Source organism: Rhinoraja longicauda, chromosome 4 (assembly GCF_053455715.1).
Source record: "Rhinoraja longicauda isolate Sanriku21f chromosome 4, sRhiLon1.1, whole genome shotgun sequence".
Lineage (NCBI taxonomy): Eukaryota > Metazoa > Chordata > Chondrichthyes > Rajiformes > Arhynchobatidae > Rhinoraja > Rhinoraja longicauda.
The window spans coordinates 23,224,346-23,243,948 of record NC_135956.1 but is presented as its reverse complement, the minus strand read 5'-3'; the positions used below and the strand labels follow the sequence as shown (position 1 = coordinate 23,243,948).

Below are 19,603 nucleotides of genomic sequence, written 5' to 3'. Positions count from 1 at the left end.
GATTGTGCTGAGGTATAATAAGATTTTGACTGAGCTATATGCAAAAAAAGAAATTTTGCTGTCCCGAGGTTCCTGTGACAATAAAGTACCATTGAATTGTGCATGTAGGAAGGAACTTCAGATGCCCGTTTACATCAAAGATAGACGCAAAATGCTGGTGCAACTCAGCGGGTCAGGAATATGTGATGTTTCGGGTCGAGACCCTTCCAGGTCCTGAATTAGTCTGAAGAAGGATCTCGACCCCAAACGTCACCTAGTCCTTTTCTCCAGAGATGCTGCCAGACCCGCTGAGTTACTCCAACATTTTGTGTCTATCTACCAATGAACCTTGTCGGCCTGTCAATCATCAGTTATGAACTCCTTCTTGACATGTCTATCTAATAAACAGCCCCAATCTTCCTCATCCCATCCCACTGCAGCCTCAAAAATCCCTCGAGCCTCACCATGGTCCATCTCAAGAACAGGTGAAAGAATAACTTTTGATTTGCAAGGTTTATTTAGTAGCCATTTGTGAATGCATCAATCATTTTATCGGGCAATATCTTTCTTTTACCAGATATGGATTTTTTTATTCAATAAAAAATTGTATGTGTTTTGTAAGCAAATAAAATTTCATAAGAGAAACTAACATTTTAGAAAAAGGGAGTGAGATAAAGTGGGAAAGTGATGGGAATAATCAAGCCAACGGGACATCAAAATGTGAACAATAATTCCAAAGAAACAAAGAAATTCTCCAGGAACACAAGGTGTCTGCAGCTTCATCGAGTAGAATTTGTACTTATTCACATTACGTGGGCAGATCACTAGTTCTCTTTTTGTTATAATTCTATCTCATTAAACAGTGCATCATTGATAAATAGCTCCATCCCAGATTCAGATGATATTTGCAAAGGTGCATAATCATAAATCTACTTCCTTTTATGTCCAATACCATTGGTGAGATCCAATTCCTTTTTAATATATATCAACTAAATGATCAATTCTCATTGTCTTTTAACATGGTGTTCTGAACAGTGAGCAAATGCAAAAGAAAAAGTTTTGGACAGTAAAAGGCAACTAAAGTGGAAGAAGAAAAAAATGGGTCAATTGCATAAAGGATGAATGATGAATTTTAGATAAAGTTTACTCATCAACGCATTTACAAACAAAAGTGAAACTATTTTCACTGTAATTTATGACGTTATTTTCTATTGAGAGAAAGGATTATAACCGCAAAGGAAAGCCTCAGATGCAATTTTTTAAGGCAATTTATTGACAGAATCGGCAAATTTCACTCGGCTCTAATGTATGGATTCCTCGTACCCTGCAAAATAATGTGCATTATTGATACAAGTTAATAAAGCAAAATTTAAAGTTTCCAGTTTGTGACCACAAAGTTTTTGATACTTTCCTTTGTGAGAACATAGGCCCAAGCATGAAATATATTCTAAGTTGAAATTTTGAAAAACCTAGAATTAAAACTGCAAAATGTATGTACACGTTTGAAACAATATAGGACTATAGAGCATGGAAATAGGCCCTTTGGTTGAACTTATCCAGGCCGACCAATTTGCCTAACTGAGCTAGACTCACTTGACTACATCTGGCCCACATCCCCCACCAAACCTTTCAATCTATGTACCTATCCAAGTGTCTTAAATATTATAATTATATTCACCTCTACCACTTCCTCTGGCAGTATGCACTATCCTCTCTGTGAAAAAGCTGCTCAGGACTGCTTTAAATCTTTTCCCTCTCATCTTAAATCTCTGCCGTCTATTTTTAGACTCTTACCCTGAGGAAAACACTGTGGCTTTTTTAATTGATTGGCCAGCTGGGCTGAGGAATGGTTGATGGAATTTATACAGTTGCATTTTGGGAAGTGTAACATGGGCAGGACCTACACAGTGATAGGGCTCTGGGGAGTGTTGTAGAGCAGAGGGATCTAGGAATGCAGGTGCATCGTTCTTTGAAGGTGAAGTCGCAGGTAGATAGGGTGGTCAAAAAGGCGTTTGGCACATTGGCTTTCATCAGTCAGATACCTTCCCTTGCAAACGCAGAAGATGCAACACCTGTCCCTATACCTCCTCCCTCGACTCTGTCCAGGGACCCTGACAGTCCTTTCAGGTTAGGCAGAGATTCACTTGCACCTCCTCCAACCTCATCTACTGTATCCATTTTTCAAGATGTGGACTCTTATACATTGTGAGACCAAACGTAGACAGGGCGATCGTTTTGCTGAACACCTTTGTTCAGTCCACCTGAACCTACTTGATCTCCCGGTTGCTAAACACGTTACTTCTCCTTCCCATTCCCACACAGACCTTTCTGTCCTAGGTCTCCTCCATTGTCAGAGTGAGGCTAAACGCAAATTGGAGGAACAGTATCTCATATTTCACCAGCTTCTTGTTTTCACCCGACAACCTTTATCATCGTTACGTTTTTGCATATCTTTCATTCATTGTTCTTTATCTCTTAAATCATTGTCTATATGTCTTGTTTCCCTTATCCCTAACTAGTATGAAGAAGGGTCTCGACCCGAAAAGTCACCCATTCCTTCTCTCCAGAGATGCTGCCCGTCCTAATGAGTTATTCCAGCTTTTTGTGTCTATCTTCGGTTTAAACCAGCATCTACAGTTCCTTCATACACATATTGAGTATAGAGGTTGAGAAATCATGTTGCATAAGACTATGATGAGGCCGTATTTAGAGTATTGTGTTCAGGTCTGGGCACCATGTTATAGGAAAGATGTTGTCAAGCTAGAAAGGGTACAGAGAAGAAGGGTACAAACACAAAATGCTGGAGTAACTCAGCGGGTCAGGCAGCATCTCGGAAGAGAAGGAATGGGTGACGTTTCGGGTCGAAACCATTTTTCAGACTGATGTCAGGGGAGGGACCGGGACAAAGATCGAATGGGGTAGGAGACAGGTAGACTAGTGGGAGAACTGTGTAGGGGGAGGGATAGAGAGGGAAAGCAGGGACTATCTGAAGTTAGAGAAGTCGTTGTTCAAACCGCTCGGGTGTAAACTACCAAAGTGAAATATGAGGTGCTGTTCCTCCAATTTGCGCTGGGCCTCACTGACAATGGAGAAGGCCTAGGACAGAAAGGTCAGATTGGGAATGGGAGGGGGAGTTGAAGTGCTGAGCCACCGGGAGATCAAGTACATTAAGACGGACTGAGCGGAAGTGTTCAGCGAAACGATCGCCAAACCTGGGCTTGGTCTCGCCGATGTAGAGAAGTTGACACTTGAAACAGCGGATACAGTAGATGAGGTTGGAGGAGGTGCAGGTGAACCTCTGTCTCACCTGGAAAGACTGTTTGGGTCCTTGGATGGAGATGAGAGGGGAGGAAAAGGGACAGGTGTTGCATCTCCTGCGATTGCAGGGGAATGTACCTGGGGAGGGGGTGGTTTGGGTGGGAAGGGACAAGTTGACCAGGGAGTTTCGGAGGGAACGACCTCTGCGGAAAGCAGAAAGGGGTGGAGATGGGAAAATGTGGCCATTAATGGGATCCCGTTGGAGGTGGCGGAAATGTTGGAGGATTATATGTTGTATGTGACAGCTGATGGGGTGGAAGGTGAGTTCAAGGGGACTCTGTCCTTGTTACGAATGGGGGGAGGGGGAACAAGAGCGGAGCTGCGGGATATCGAGGAGACCCTAGAGAGAGCGTCATCTATAATGAAAGAGGGGAACCCCCGTTTTCTAAAGAATGAGGACATCTCCGATGCCCTGGTATGGAACACCTCATCCTGGGCACAGATGCGGCGTAGATGGAGGAGTTGGGGATAGAGTCTTTACAGGAAACAGGGTGGGAAGAAGTCAAGATAGCTATGGGTAGTATAAGAAAATAACTGCAGATGTTGGTACAAATCGAAGGTATTTATTCACAAAATGCTGGAGTAACTCAGCAGGTCAGGCACCATCTACCTTAACCAGAGGGGGACCAATATCCTGGCGGGGAGGTTTGCTAGCACTGTTGGGGAGGGTTTAAACTAATTTGGCAGGGGTTTGGGATACAGCATGGAGTTAGTATAGGGGGTGAGGAGAAGGAAAATATAGAGGAAAAAACTGGTCAGATTGGGAGGCAGAACAAGAATGCCCCAGCACAATGGGGTAGGGCAAGTCTGAACGGCATTTATTTTAATGCAAGGAGTATTGGAAGCAAGGGGGATGAATTGAAGGTGTTACTGAACACATGGGAGTACGACATTGTTGTCATTACGGAAACATGGTTGAAGGAAGGGCAGGACTGGCAGCTCAATATTTCAGGATATAGAATCTTCAGGAGAGACAGAGAGCAGGGAAAAAGGGGAGGGGGTGTTGCAGTATTAATTAAAGATTCTATTTCTGCTGTAAGAAGGGATGACATATTAGCGGGTTCCTCAAATGAGGCTATTTGGGTGGAATTGAGAAATAGAAAAGGGGCATGCACCTTACTGGGTGTATACTACAGACCCCCAAACAGTCAGAGGGAAATAGAAGAACATATTTGTAGGCAAACCTCGGGGGGGGGGTGAAAACAACAGGGTAGTAATAGTAGGGGATTTCAACTTCCCGAATATTGATTGGGATAGCCAAAGTGTCAAGGGCCCTGAGGGTGCAGAGTTCCTAAGTGTCATCCAGGAGGGCTTTTTGAGCCAATATGTTGAAAGTCCAACAAGGGAGGGGGCGGTATTGGACTTAATCTTGGGAAATGAGGCCGGACAGGTGGCTGAAGTGTCAGTGGCAGAGCATTTTGGTGACAGTGATCACATTTCAGTGATATTTAAGGTGGTAATGGAAAAGGATAAAGAGGGACCAGAGGAAAGAGGAAAATTTCTAAATTGGGGCAAGGCCGATTTTAATCTGATAAGGCAGAAGTTGGCCCTGCTGGACTGGGATCAGCTTCTCGTGGGGAGGACCGCATCAGAACAGTGGGAGTCATTCAAAGGAATAATTGAAAAAGTACAGAGGAAGCATGTTCCCTTAAAGTTCAAGGGTGGGACAAACAAGTCCAAAGAACCTTGGATGTCGAACGATATAGTAGGATTGATTCGAAAAAAAAGGGGGGCTTTTGGAAGGCATAAAGAACTTAAGGCACAGACATCATTAGAGGAATATAGAAGGAGTAGGGCGGTTCTTAAAAAAAAAATTAGGAGAGCAAAAAGGGGCCATGAGATAGCACTAGCGGGCAAAATAAAAGAAAATCCCAAAGTGTTCTATAAGTATATCAAGGGTAAGAGGATAACGAGGGAAAGAGTGGGGCCCATCAGGGACCATAGTGGAAAGCTGTGTGTGGAGCCAGAGGATGTAGGAGATGTTTTAAATGATTTTTTTGCATCTGTTTTTACGAGGGAGGAGGGCGATGCGGACTTCGAAATGGAGCAGGAGGGTTGTGATGTTCTTGAGCATATTGCTATTGACAGGGAGGCGGTGCTGGAGGCTCTGGCAGGCTTAAAAGTGGATAAGTCTCCGGGCCCTGACGAGATGTATCCCAGGATGCTGAGAGAGGCAAGGGAGGAGATTGCGGGGGCTCTGGCACAAATTTTCAGAGCCTCTCTTGCCACAGGGGATGTACCGGAGGACTGGAGGATAGCTAATGTGGTGCCATTATTTAAAACGGGCAGTAGGGATAAACCTGGGAACTACAGGCCGGTGAGTCTGACATCGGTGGTGGGGAAGCTGCTAGAAAAGATTCTGAGGGACAGAATCAGTCTTCACTTGGAGGATCGAGGGTTAATTAAGGATGGTCAACATGGCTTTGTTAAGGGAAGGTCGTGTCTGACTAACTTGATTGAATTTTTTGAAGGGTGATCAAGGAGGTAGATGGGGGTAGTGCAGTGGATGTGGTATACATGGATCTCAGTAAGGCTTTTGACAAGGTCCCACACAGGAGACCAGTCAAGAAGGTAAGAGCCCATGGGATCCAGGGCACCTTGGCAAAATGGATAAAAAACTGGCTTAGTGACAGAAGGCAGAGGGTGATAGTAGAAGGGTGCTTCTGTGACTGGAGGCCGGTGTCCAGTGGGGTGCCGCAGGGATCGGTGTTGGGTCCCTTACTGTTTGTAATCTACATAAATGATCTGGATGTTAACGTACAGGGCATGATCAGCAAGTTTGCAGATGACACAAAGGTAGGGGGGGTGGTGAATAGCGAGGAAGGGATCTGCAAGCTGCAGGAAGATATAGATGAGATGGTCAGATGGGCGGAGCAGTAGCAGATGGAATTTAATCCTGAAAAGTGCGAGGTGATGCACTTTGGCAGAAATAACTTGGAGAGGGAGTACACCATGAATGGAAGGACCCTAGGGAAGACAGGGGTACAGAGGGACCTTGGAGTACAGGTACACAAGTCCTTGAAGGCAGCAGGACAGGTGGACAGGGTGGTTAAAAAGGCATATGGGTTACTGGCCTTCATTAGCCGGGGCATCGAATATAAAAGTAGGGGGGTAATGATGGAATTGTACAGAACACTGGTGAGGCCACAGCTGGAGTATTGTGTACAGTTCTGGTCACCACATTATAGAAAGGATGTGATAGCTTTGGAGAGGGTGCAGAGGAGATTCACCAGGATGCTGCCAGGGATGAAGGGCCTCGGCTATGAGGAGAGACTGAGCAGACTGGGGTTGTTTTCCCTGGAGCAGAGAAGGCTGAGAGGGGACATGATCGAGGTGTACAAGATCATGAGGGGCATAGATAAGGTAGATGGCGGGGAACTTCTTCCACTGGTGGAAGGTTCAACAACGAGGGGACATAGATACAGGGTAAGGGGAGGGAGGTTTCGGGGGGATGTGAGAAAGAACTTTTTCACCCAGAGGGTGGTTGGAGTCTGGAACTCACTGCCTGGGGTGGTGGTGGAGGCGGGAACACTCACAACGTTTAAGAGGCATTTGGATGGACACTTGAAATGCTACAACATTCAGGGCTACGGTCCAAATGCGGGAAAATGGGATTAAAATTAGACTGTGTTTGGTAACGGGCGGCACGGACACGATGGGCCGAAGGGCCTCTTTCTGTGCTGTAGGACTCTATGACTCTATGAGAAGGAATGGGTGACGTTTCGGGTCGAGACCCTTCTTCAGACTGATCAGCTATAGGAGAAGATAGCTATGGGAGTCAGTAGGTTTGTAGTAGATGTTTGTAATAGTCTGTTTCCTGTGATGGAGACGGTGAAATCTAGAAACGGTAGGGATATGTCGGAGATGGTCCAAGTAAATTTGAGAGCAGGATGGAAATTAGTGGTGAAGTTGATGAAGTCAGTGAGTTCTGCATGGGTGCAGGAGGTAGTCCCACTACCTCAATGTAGCGGAGGTAGAGTTCGGGGACAGGGTCAGTGTACTCCTGGAACAGGGATTGTTCGACGTACCCTACAAAGAGGCATGGAAAGCTAGGGCCCATGCAAGTGGCCATAGCTACGCCTTGAATTTGGAGGAAGTGGGAGGAGTCGAAGGAGAAGTTGTTGAGGGTAAGGTCCAGCTCTGCTAGGTAGAGGAGAGTATTGGTAGATGGAAATTGGCTGGTTCTGCGGTCGAGGAAGAAACGGAGGGCTTTAAGACCCTCCTGGTGGGGGATGGAGGTGCACAGTGACTGGACATCCATAGTAAAGATGAGGGAGTGGGGGCCTGGAAAATGGAAATCATTGAGGAGACGAAGAGCGTGTGAGATGTCTTAGACATAGGTAGGGAGGGATTGGACCAGGGGGGATAGGATGGAGTCAAGGTATGTGGAAATTAATTCGGTGGAACATGAACAGGCAGAAACAATGGGTCTGCCAGGACAGTTCTGTTTGTGGATTTTGGGGAGAAGATAAAATCGGGTCGTGTGGGGCTGGGGAACAGAGAAGATTTACAAGGACTAGAGGGTCTGAGCTATAGGGAGAGATTGAGTAGGCTGGGATTCTATCCCTTGGAGCGCAGGAGGATATGGGGTGATCTTATTGAGGTGTATAAAATCATGAGAGGAATAGATCGGCCAGATCTACGTGCCCAGAGTAGGTGAATCGAGGATCAGAGGACATAGGTTTAAGGTGAAGGGGAAAAGTTTTAATAGGAATCTGAGTGGTAACATTTTTCACACAAAGAGTGGTGAGTGTATGGAACAAGCTGCCAGAGGAGGTAGTTGAGGCAGGGACTAACCCAACATATAAGTCAAGTCAAGTCAAGTCAATTTTATTTGTATAGCACATTTAAAAACAACCCACGTTGACCAAAGTGCTGTACATTTGATTAGGTTCCAATAGAAAAAAAATGAAAACATACAGTAGCACGCAAACAGTTCACAGCGCCTCCTCAATGAGCCTCAAACGCTAGGGAGTAGAAATATGTTTTGAGCCTGGACTTAAAGGAGTCGATGGAGGGGGCAGTTCTGATCGGGAGAGGGATGCTGTTCCACAGTCTAGGAGCTGCAACCGCAAAAGCGCGGTCACCCCTGAGTTTAAGCCTAGACCGCGGGATAGTGAATAGCCCCAAGTCGGCCGATCTGAGGGACCTGGAGTTAGAGAGGGGGGTTAGAAGATTTTTGATGTAGGGGGGGGAGTGTCCATTTAGGGCTTTATACGTGAATAGGAGGAGCTTGAAGTTGATTCTGTACCGTACAGGGAGCCAGTGGAGAGAGGCCAGAATCGGGGTGATGTGGTCCCTTTTACGGGTACCCGTAAGAAACAGTCAGACAGGTACATGGATAGGACAAGTTTGGAGGGATAGGGACTAAATGCGGGCAGGTGGGACTAGTGTAGCTGGGACATGTTGGCCGATGTGGGCCTGCTTCCACACTGTATCACTATGACTCTATGGCTACTCACCTTATCTATGGCCCTTGTGATTTTATAAACTTCTGCAATCTCAACCTTCAGACTCTTGACACTTCAGAGAAAAAAGAAGATCCAACCTATCCAGCCTCTCTTTAGGACACAAACCCTTGGTGGGCCAGAGGGCCTGTTTCCATGCTGTACCTCTAAAAAATCTAACATAATGTCCCAACTCGTGTACTCAATACTCGAACCAAAGCAGGCATGCTCTGTTCACTCTGTCGAGCTGTATTGCCATGGAACTATGTACCTTTCATGGAACTATATACCTGTACACCAAGGTCTCTTTGTTCTATAGTTGCAACACTCCCCAATGGCTGAGATGTAATATAATGTCATGACATATCTTTCCCTGTAAGTTTTTAAAATATAAATATAGTTGTCCTGCACAATTTGAATTTTGTGAAGAAATTCAGCCATTAAAAACACCCAAATGCAGAAAAATTTCTTTAAAAATATATCATTGCCCCTTTTCAGCTTTTTATTATTTTAATCTGCAGCCAACATTAACCTCAGAGCAGAAAATGTTGGCAATACTATCCACTGATGCAGCTTAACCTGCTGAGTATATCCAGCATTTTCCATTTTATTTCAGATTTCTAGTATCTGCAGTTTTTTTTAACTTTTCAATTAACTTCAAAGAAGTGAGATTTAAGCCAAAAGGCACAATGAACTGGAGGTAGAGATGGAAAGTGATGAAGCAGAAGGTGAATCATTGACTGAGTGGAAGAGAGATTGCAAGGTGTTTGAAGACTGCAGCTTGATGATACGATCAGATGAATAAGACAAAGCCAGGAATCTGTAAATTAATATCAAAACCGAAAACTGTACCAAAATAATAAGATTTTGAAATGAATAACATAATCTCCATACAATACCTCATACAATTAAGTACTTGCTTCAAATGTGTCAGAACAATAGAATGTTATTTTCTGGATAAAAGTTACAAGAAGTAGTTTTGTTCATATATAGGCTTTTCAACATTACATTCATAGTAAAAAGGAATTCAAAATAATTTTGGTAGACAGCCATTTAGCTTATCATTCAATCTAATGTGATGTTGAGATTCAATCAGCAATAGTGATTTATAAATCTGAAAGAGTCTTTGCCTGAAATTTGAAACAAAGAACTGCAGGTGCCAGTTTGTACCGAAGAAAGACACAAAGTGCTGGAGCAACTCACGGGGCTCAGGCAGCATCTCCGGAGAAAAAGGAGAGGTGACCTTTCTTTTGACTGCTGGTCCCAACCCGAAATGTCACCTGTCCATTTCCTGCAGAGATGCTGCCTGACCTGCTGAGTTACTCCAGCATTTTGTGCCTATCTTTCCCTGAAAACATTTAAACATACGGTACTAATTTTTGAGTAGTCTATTTGTTAATAGACCAGTAACATTAAGTTTTTATTATTTACCCTTTTAAAATATTTAGCTTCCTTAATATAAACCTTCCTTAACTTTATTGGTGTCTCTTGTTAATTATATTTTTTCATGCAGCAAAAATGTTCAAGTAGCAATACATGTGCATGACAGGATGGTGCACACGTAGTGATGCTCCCATATGCTGCACCCTTTTCCTCTATGTGGTAGAGTTTGTGGGTTTTGGAAGTTATGTTGGAGTGTCCCAGACATGCAGTAACTGCAGTCTATTTTGCAGTTGGTACACACTGCCACCAATGGTAAATTGCTTCATGCAGTGGCAGTTAATTGGCCTGTTTTGTCCTCTTGTGGCATTAAGCTTCCTGAATAATGCTGGAGCTATATTTATCCAGGCAAGTATTCCATCATATGACTGACTCATGCCATTATGTAATTGAAAGCTTGGGAGTGTCAGGAGGAGAGTCAATCACCACCAGGATTGCTTTTGCAGCTGGACTAGTTTGAGTTTCTGATCAAGACTGCAATGATAATGCTACTGAAAGTCAAAATGAAGATTAGACCTCTCTCTTGTTGGAGATGATCAATTTGCTGATACTTTCACGACATGCTATTTTCACATCAATTTGCACTTGAATCTTGAATTGGTTTTGCTGTATTACAGACATGAACTGCTTTATTTGCTTATGAATTATGAATTGGTCTGAATATTTTACAAACAGTCCCATCTCTAAAAGTATGATGGAAGAAAAGTCATTAATGAATCAGCAGAAGAGACTTCAGGCTGGTATATTGCTCTGAAGACCTTCTGCTATGACATGCTGGGGTTGGGATAATTAAGCTGAAACAACAACTACCTTTGAGCAAAGTATGCCTCCAATTATTTAATACCCATTAATTTCAGTTTTACTTGATGCCATACGCAGTCGAGGGTAGACACTCTTTCTTACCTCACTGTGGTCTATGTTTGGTCTATGTTTGGTTTATGTTTGACCAAAGCTGTGATTAGTTTTGGGGAAAAGAACATTTAAAAAAAGACAAAGACAGAACATTAGAAAAGAAATGTGCATTAGCACGTAGAACAGGGAATACAAAAATAATTTGTAGGCATGCGAACAGTGAGAATTGTAGAAACAAGGAACTGCAGAAAAATGGTTTACAAAAATGGACACAAGTGAGAATTGTATTAGAATTGAGCAGATTAGAGAAGAAAAAGTAAAAATTCACACTTGGAGGCAGAAGGCATGGCTGAGGTACTAAAGGAGTACTTTACATCACATTTCACCATGGAAGATGATGCTGCTCGAGACTCAACAAGGTAAGATGCAACAGTAATTCTGGATAATAGTAACTTTTATTAAAACAGTGAAAGTTAATAAACAGTAAATAGAAAGTCTACCTATTTTTACAGTTGATAACTCACTGAGATTAATTTTTACAGTTGATCCAGCTGAGATTAATTTATAGTTGCTAAATGAAGTAAGGGGGGAAATTGCTATAGCCTTGATTACAATATTCTAACATCCACATATTCAGGGGTAGAACCCAAGGATGGGCAAGTTTTTAATGTTATACTTTTGATAATAAACCCAGTGATTACACATCAATCAGTTTAACCTCATTGGAGGATGGAATTAGCTGTCACTTTGATTAGAGAAGCCTGCACAAATTTGCTAAAGGTAAATTGCATCTAATTAACATGACTGTTTTTTGGTGAGGTAACTGAGATAAATAAGATTGAGTGCAATATACAAGACATTTGTTAAGGTGGGTCAAAAAGGGTGATCAACAAGACTGAAGCCCACTGTTTTTTAGTGGTATGACTAATTACTAAGACTTTTAACAATGTCTGCAGATGCACCATAGAAAGCATTCCATTGGAATGTATCAAAGCTTGGTATGACAACTGCTCAGCCTAACATCACAAGAAACTGCAGAGTTCTGGATGCACCCCAACCTCACTCATCTCGACTCCATCTACATCTCACGTTGCCTTGGGAAAGCAGTTGACATTACCAAGGACCATGAGAGGGTGGAAGAGGGTATGACTGGGAAGAAACACCCCAGTCATTCCTCTTCTCCCCCCTATCATTGGCCTGAACATACAAGATCTCAAATGCATGTACCATCAAGTTAAAAACAGCTTCTCTCTCGGTTTTCAGACTCTTGAATGTACCTCTCATATAGCATCACCAGAGAAGACACCCAGCAACTGGTGATGTCAATGAATCGCAGACTTCAAGCAGACATTGCATGCAAAGGATATGCAACAAAATACTAAACATGACTACTTTCATTTATATGACATTGCTGTGTCCCAAACATTATGGTGCCCTGAAATGGGGGGGACTATGTATAAACATAGCTATAATTTCTACATGGTGAAACCAAAATGTATAAAAATGGCCTTTATTAAAATCTGACAATGTGCACTTTAACCACGTGATTTTTTCTATTAAAATCTCAAATTGTGGAGTACAGAGGCAAATAAATAAATGATGGGTCTTTGTCCCAAACATTATGGAGGGCACTGTATTCCTGGTTCTTCAATATATCTTATTACAGCCCTAGCACTTTTAAAATCTGTATTTCTCTCTCGCTGTAACACTATATTCTGTTTATTTTTTATTTTTTGCACTACCTTTTGTAATCATGCATACTATGAGCGCATTCATGTATCGTATGATCTGCCTGGAGAGCAAAAAAAAGTTTTTCACTGTATCTCGGTACACATGACTATGATAAACCAATATCAATAAGTAACAGGGAACAGAGAGCAACAGTGAAAGGTTAGTTTTCAGATCCGAAAGAAATATAAAGTGGAATGACCAGGATGTGGAACAATGATCATTGTTTATCTAAATAAAAATTGAAGAATGGACTTGGTTTAGTGGACACAATTTCCCAATCAGCAAATAACACAAAACTTGGAAGCATGGGTGTACTGTGCGGAGGATAATTATAAACATAGCACAAAAAGTAAGGAAATTTGTGTTTGGTAGATTATTTCTTTGTTGTAACAATGCTTCTTGGCAATAAATCTTATACCGTTGGAAAGCCTGTTTATTTCCCTTTTAAATGGTGCCACATTTGTAAGGAACATGCATTTGTGGGATGAGCAGCAGAGCTGAGTATATGGGTTGCGCCCATGAAAAATTTGCCAAATCTTCTCTGCCAATGCCAAACAGCTTATTCTGCTGTTGCTATTGACTCTTGTTTTGAGCTTCTGGTACCCCCAGGTGCTGACAATCAGGTGCCTGATTGGCACCTGATTGGCAGCATCTGTGAGCATAGGCCCTGCTACAGTGGTCAGTAGGTGTCTGCTCCAAGAATCGGCATGCCACGTTTGACTGATCTGGATAGGGCCCGTGCGATAGGGCAACTTCAAGCTGGTGTTCCGCAAAACCAAGTTGCGGCATTATTTGGAGTGAGCCCTAGTACCATCTCCAAAGTGAAGGCCAAGTTCCATATAACGGGGGATGTCAGAGACAGGCCGCGAAGTGGGCGTCCCAAGAAGACGACACCCGAAGAAGACCGTTTCCTCACCCTGTCAGCACTTAGGAACCGTAGGCTGTCTTCTACAGATTTGCAGTCAAGGTTTGCAGGACGATATGGCCGACGGCTCTTTGCCCAGACAATTCGGAACAGACTGCACGCAGCCGATCTCCGGTCTCATAGGGCTGCCAGGAGGCCTGCCATGACTGCCCTTCACCGTCAGGCCCGTTTGCGCTGGTGTCGGCAACACGTGCACTGGAACCTGAACATGTGGAGGAACGTTATGTTCAGCGATGAGTCCAGATTCTGCCTACGGCAGTTGGATCATAGGGTCAAAGTGTGGAGAAGACGCGGAGAACGCTATGCTGATTGCTGCACCGATAGAGTAACATATTTTGGTGGAGGCAGTGTGATGGTGTGGGGCGGCATCACCCTCACTGGAAAAACGAGGCTTGTCATCATTGGAGGCAATCTCAATGCAGAGAGATATCGAGATGAGATTCTGCAACCAGTGGCAATCCCATATCTCCACAGTCTGGGACCGAACTCTATCCTCAAAGATGACAATGCTCGCCCCCACAGAGCAGGGTTTCTCAGAGACTACCTCCAGAATTTGGGAGTGGAGAGGATGGAATGGCCTGCCAGCAGTCCTGACCTCAACCCCATTGAACACTTGTGGGATCAGCTTGGGCGTGCTGTTCGTGCCAGAGTGACCAACACAACCACGTTGGCTGACTTGCGACAAATGCTGGTTGAAGAATGGGATGCCATCCCACAACAGTGTGTGACCAGGCTGGTGACCGGCATGAGGAGGAGGTGCCAGGCTGTTGTGGCTGTGTATGGTTCTTCCACACGCTACTGAGGCTCCTGTTTATTAAATGAATAAATTGTTAAATTGCCAATATGTCTTGTTTCTTCAGACATCAATCATCCAATCCACCAAACACCACCGAACAAGAGTCAATGGCAGAATAACCTGTTTGGCATTGGCAGAGAAGATTTGGCAGATTTTTCATGGGCGCAACCTACATACTCAGCTCTGCTGCTCATCCCACAAATGCATGTTCCTTACAAATGTGGCACCATTTAAAAGGGAAATAAACAGGCTTTCCAACGGTATAAGATTTATTGCCAAGAAGCATTGTTACAACAAAGAAATAATCTACCAAACACAAATTTCCTTACTTTTTGTGCTATGTTTTTAGATTTCAAGAAGATGTAAACAGGCTGGTGGAATGGATGGTTTAGTGCAGAACATTAATGCTGAGAAATGTGGATTTTGGGAGGAAGAATAACAAGAATAAAGAGTTCTGAGTATATCTATGCATAGCTCATCAAAAGGGCAAGCTGAAGTGGTGCTTAACAAAATGTATGCAGGATCTTAGGCTTCATAAAGAGAGGCACAGAGTACAAGAGGAAGGACACCATGATGCAGGGGATACCACAATTTATGAATGTACCAATGAGCAGTAGGCCAGATGACGCCTCGAACCTACTGCACCGCTCAGCAAGATCATGTCCAATATCACCTTCACAAACCCACCTATCCCTTCCACACCTTGCTTATTGAGAAACTATCTATCTTTGCACTGAAAATATTCAAAATATTCTGGTTCCACTATCCTGTGAAGTGGAGAATTGCAATACAACCCTTCGAATAAAACCCCACAGTTAATTTAGCCTTAAATGGACATTATTATTTTAAAATAGTGATCCTTGGTTTTGGATTTCCCCAGAAGAGGAAACATCCTCTCCACATCAACCCGTACAGACCCCTCGTGCATTCAATCAAGACATCTCACACTATTCCCAACCCAAGCATGGCGGCGCAGCGGTAGAGTTGCCGCCTTACAGCGAATGCAGCGCCGGAGACCCGGGTTCGATCCCGACTACGGGCGCTGTCTGTATGGAGTTTGTACGTTCTCCCCGTGACCTGTGTGGGTTTTCTCCGAGATCTTCGGGTTCCTTCCACGCACCAAAGATGTACTAACTTGTAGGTTAATTAGCTTGGTAAATGTAAAAATTGTCCCAAGTGGGTGTAGGACAGTGTTAATGTGCGTGGATCGCTGGTCGGCGCGGACCCGGTGGGCCGAAGGGCCTGTTTTGCGCTGTATCTCTAAACTAAACTATCTCTAAACTAAACTAAAAAGGATATTATTTATATCCTATATAGTGAAAACTGATGCAAAATTTGAAAGTTATCTACCATTTCTATATTTTTCATTATTAACTTAGGAAAGATACGGTTTTTAAAGACGGTGCACAAGAGATTTATTTTATTGATTGAGTCACATGGATAGAATGGGGAAACTGTGATAGTTCTCCTTCAGAATGAGATGATTGCAAGGAGATCTGATACATCTCCCTCTCCCCTGACTCTCAGTCCGAAGGGTCTCGACCCGAAACGTCACCCATTCCTTCTATCCAGAGATGCTGCCTGTCCCGCTGAGTTACTCCAGCATTTTTTTGTCCATCTTTAATCTGACAGATATATTTATTGTCATCTACGTTAATGATAGACAATAGACAATAGGTGCAGGAATAGGCCAATCGCCCCTTCGAGCCAGCACTGCCATTCAATGTGATCACGGCTGATCATTCTCAATCAGTACCCCGTTCCTGCCTTCTCCCCATACCTCCTGACTCCTGATTGAATGGAAAGAAACTGTTCCCATTGGTAAAGAGGTGAAGAACTAGAGGAATCAGGGAAACACAGAATGAGGAGGCAATTGGTTCAAATAAAACAACTGTGACATAAGGAACACAGCAAGTAGTTGTCACACTGCCAAAGCAGCAGTCACTGCTGATTCAATAATACCATTGGAAAGGTATCTGGACAAGTACCTAAAAGGAGAGCTGAATAGCCTCTTCCATTTTGCACCATTTAATGTAATACAGAATCAGATTATACACCAAAGGGCCTTTCAAATCCGTTAGCAAGTCTCAGACCTCTGTGTTTCACAGAAAATGCAAGCAAGTTCAGGATTAACAGCAATTGAGATGATTGAATACAGGTGGGTTCCAATTGGAACTGTGCAAGATGCAGCCTACTGTTTCCAGTAGTTGGTAACTAGTCAATAATCCCCTTAGTTATCCCCTGCGCTTATAATTCTAAAATAGCAAAATGCCAAATTCAATATTCCACTCAAATAACAGTTCCCATAAGGAGGAAAATTATTGTTAGGCCATCTTTTAACATCCTATGATGAACACCACTCGGCCCTCACATGTCACTCTTTACTACCTTTATTTTCTTTTAATGAGCCTTCGTTCTGCTTTGACATTAATTTCCACAGGATATGTGAGAGACTATCATCCTCTTCCTCTAATATTAATACTGACGATTAATGAAAAAGATGTAGGCTTTGTCAGCTGAGCCAGCATTTAATTGTACATCCCTCATTGTCCTTTAGAAGATGACGGTGAGCTGCCTGCTTGAGCTACGGTATGGGTAAATCGACAATGCTGTCGGGGAGGAAGCTCTAGAATTGACAATAGACAATAGGTGCAGGAGTAGGCCATTCGGCCCTTTGAGCCAGCACCACTATTCACTGTGATCATGGCTGATCATCCACAATCAGTATCCCGTTCCTGCTTTCTCCCAATATCCCTTGACTCTACTATCCTTAAGAGCTCTATCTAACTCTCTCTTGAAAGCATCCAGAGAATTGGCCTCCATTGCCTTCTGAGGCAGAGAATTCCACCGATTCATAACTCTCTGAGTAAAAAAGATTTTCCTCATCTCCGTTCTGAATGGCCTATCCCTTATTCTTAAACTGAGGCCCCTGGTTCTAGACTCCCCCAACATCGGGAACATGTTTCCTGCCTCTAGCGTGTCCAATCTCTTAATAATCTTATATGTTTCAAGAAGCTCCTCTCTCATCCTTCTAATTTCCAGTGTATACAAGCCCAGTCGCTCCATTCTTTCAACATATGACAGTCCCGCCATCCCGGGAATTAACCTTGTGAACCTACGCTCCACTCCCTCAATGGCAAGAATGTCCTTCCTCAAGTTTGGAGACCAAATCTGCACACAAAACTCCAGGTGTGGTCTCACTAGGGCCCTGTACAACTGCAGAAGGACCTCTTTGCTCCTATACTCAACTCCTCTTGTCATGAAGGCCAACATGCCTTAAGCTTCCTTCACTGCCTGCTGTACCTGCATGCTTAATTTCAGTGACTGATGAACAAGGACACCCAGATTTTGTTGTACATCCCCTTTTCCTAACTTGACACCATTCAGATAATAATCTGCCTTCCTGTTCTTGCCACCAAAGTGAATAACCTTACATTTATCCACATTAAACTGCATCTGTCAAGCATCTGCCCACTCACACACCTGTCCAAGTCACCCTGCATCCTCATAGCATCCTCCTCACAGTCCTGTCTGCCAACCAATTCTCTATCCATATCAGTACCCTACCCCCAATACCATGTGTTCTAATTGTGCCCACTAATCTCATATGTGGGGCTTTATCAAAGGCTTTCTGAAAGTCCAGGTACACTACATCCACTGGCTCTCCCTTGTCCATTTTCCTAGTTACATCCTCAAAAAAATTCCAGAAGATTAGTCAAGCATGATTTCCCATTCGTACATCCATGCTGACTCGGACTGATCCTGTTACTGCTATCCAAATGTTCCGCTATTTCATCTTTTATAATTGACTCCAGCATCTTCCCCACCACCGATGTCAGGCTAACTGGTCTATAATCCCTGTTTTCTCTCTCCCACCTTTCTTAAAAAGTGGGATAACATTAGAACTTAGACTCAGCGACGGTGAAGGAATGGCGATATATTTCCAAGTCAGGATGGTTTGTGGTTTTGAGGCCAATTTTAACATGGTGGTGTTCCCATGCTTTTGCTGCCTTTGTCTTGTCTTAGTAGAGATTGTGGGTTTAAAAGGTGCTGTAGTTCATCCGTCTCTTATTTTCATTAACTATATCATTGTCATAGTATTTAAAGGCCCTAACCACTGCCCTAACCACACTCTTTTTCAAAGTATAATTGCAAAACCTTCTTGTGTAGATTTAAAAACTGCTGGCTGGTTTCTTTCCACGATCTCTTCATGCAGCTCAGTTTTGTGCCCTTTAACGTACTTTATAGTTTACACAATCAGTAGAACCTTTGCTGGTGTTTGCATTTCTACATGTTGTTTCCTTTAACTTTATGTGGCCGTATATCTTTTGTCATTTCTGGTTTCTTTCATTTTGGCAAGCAGAGATATTATCCCTTTGGCATGTAAACTGGTTTAGTTTCACATTAAATTCTTTTCTGAACATTTCCCACTGATCTAATGTTGTTTTCTCCATTGATAGATCTGGCATGTTTATCATGGACGATTTCTGTCTTGAGACCAGTTTTAGTTTAGTTTATGCAAAGGAGATGGACTGAATGGGGTTGTTCTGTGCTATAAATTATTCATGCAAACTGAACTAATTGTTGTTGGGCGATTCTAGTTATTAGCTTTTCCAAATTATCTGTCTTCTGTTTTTATCTGTGTTTATCTCGTATTGCTCTGCATTGGAGTGGAATGAAACTGCTCGCAGACTCTATCTCATTCTTACAACTATGTAAGTCTAAACCTCTTAACTCCTTCATTCTTCTCCTCCTCCTACAATTTTCAGGCTTCCAAAATTCAAACTTAGCAATGTCACCATGTATTAATCAGCTCCTTATATTACATTGTATTTACTCCTCAACTTTTTGTAATGTTCAACTTGGTTTTTGTCCTTCAAGATGGCAGCGGCAGCAGATGAAAGAAAGCAACGAAGCCAGTGAACGGGCTGGGACCTCACCCTCGGACCCGCTCCAGATGTTCCCAAGTCAGTTGCAGGAGGCACCCCAGGGCATGGAGGCTGAGTGGTGGCCATGTCAGGCGAGGGACAGTTCAAACTAGCTTACAACCCAACAGTATGGACATTGAATCTTCCAATTTTAGGTAACAACAAACCCCTTCCCCTTGCTTTTCTG

General features: G+C 43.3%; 1 protein-coding gene across 5 annotated transcripts in view; it reads right to left on the bottom strand.

Annotated features, from left to right (window-relative positions):
• Nucleotides 1-19,603, bottom strand: part of spidr (scaffold protein involved in DNA repair) — a 187,286-nt gene that overhangs the window by 46,772 nt on the left and 120,911 nt on the right. The window lies entirely within an intron of this gene.